A 1,789-nucleotide genomic window follows, 5' to 3' on the forward strand; every position below is an offset into this window, starting at 1 on the left:
CTGAGCCATGGAGGGAGATGAAGAACTGACATACCTTCTTCCATGCTGATGTGGCTCCTTTTAAACAGAACAAACCAGGGCATCTCAGAGTAGGATTGCTGATCTAAGATCAGTTTTGCTATGTTGGTCAAATGAATGAGATTACATGGACAAGGGCGAACTGATCCTAGATCTGCATTCCTATTTTGAGACTGCTTATTCTGACGGAGCGCTGAGGCACAACTTTGTTGTTATGTCTGGTTTTCCATTACTATAACAAGAGTAGTGGAGAGAGATTCAATGATGCCATGGCGTGTAGTAACATACTGCAGAATCCCAGTGTCTGATGAGGTTCCAGGGGATCAATGTAAGATCCAGATCCATCCTAACTTCAAGCTCAGAGCTAATTATATCTTTCCATGGCCTTCAGTCACTTAGGTCATATTCTTTCAGATATCAAGTCATGTATATGCTTTTGCTTCCTCCAGTCTAGAAATAAGTGAGTTTTGATTTCATTTGAATATATTTTTGTTTTTCTGGGACCACACTGTTTGTCAAATAATGTGCACAAAGTGAGTGAAGGACTTGTCTGTCTGCGAGGGATATTGAAGATGTTCCATGTCAAACACCCCACAGTGACAGCAGGAAACCACTACCAGGCACAAATCATAAATCACAAAGCCATAGTATCCACTTTGACTGGAGAAATGTATAAGTCCAGGTGTTTTTCCTGAAATAAAGCCTTGTTCTACTCCTCTGTCATGATTTATAGAAACCTATATCCCTGGATGTGCTGTTGTACTTTTATCCCAAACCAATCTCAACACAATCAACACTGATATCTGAGCTACCTCTGTTTATCAGTGGATTCTACTAGGTTGTTTTCAGCAAAGACTCCGGTTGCAATAGATTCGATTTGCTGGGCTCTGTGTAGTTTGGCACCATCCAGGAGAACCCACTGTTGTCAGCGCTGTGGCAATTTCGAGTGTGTGTTCCCTTCCCTCCAACCTTGCAAAAACACTTATGGTTAAGTTGGATCACAAATCAAGCCAACTCCCAACTCAATGAAGAATGCGCCTGCTTTCCACATAATCAGATTTAGTTAAATAGAAGTAGGAGCATGTTAATTCAACAATGTGTTGGGCGGATTTCCTTTTGAGTGGGACATCAAGTGGCTAGTGTTGAGCACTTTGATCACGGGATTTACAGCCATAGGACAAGCTGAATATTGGCCTACCTTATCATTGGTTTACAAAGGCCAATGTCACAGCCATTTCTAGTTTTCATTCCTACACACATTGAAAGCTCTGTTTGACACTTAGAAAACCAACTAGGCGTTTATAAACCCTTTAAACATTTTCTAAAAGTAGCCACTCAGACATTGAGATTAAATCAAAGCTATGATACACTTTAGGTTGGTAATTAAAACTATAAAAAGATTATCAGGATATTTATAGATCCCTATGGATACATTCCTTAATTGTATTTCATATTTCATTTAAATTGACAGCAGATTAACAGACGTTTCAAGTTTTATTGTCACATGCACCAGTACAGTGAAATGCCTTTCTTGCAAGCTCTAAACCCAACAATGTAGTAATCAATAACAATGTAATCAAATCCCCCCAAAATTATTGGTCACATACACATGGTTAGCAGATGTTAATGCGAGTGTAGCGAAATGCTTGTGCTTCTAGTTCCAGTAATATCTAACAAGTAATCAAACAATTTCACAACAACTACCTTATAAACACAAGTGTAAAGGAATGAATAAGGAATATGTACATGTAAATATAATGATAAGTGATGG

The sequence above is a fragment of the Oncorhynchus kisutch genome, linkage group LG15 (assembly GCF_002021735.2).
Source record: "Oncorhynchus kisutch isolate 150728-3 linkage group LG15, Okis_V2, whole genome shotgun sequence".
NCBI classification, from domain to species: domain Eukaryota; kingdom Metazoa; phylum Chordata; class Actinopteri; order Salmoniformes; family Salmonidae; genus Oncorhynchus; species Oncorhynchus kisutch.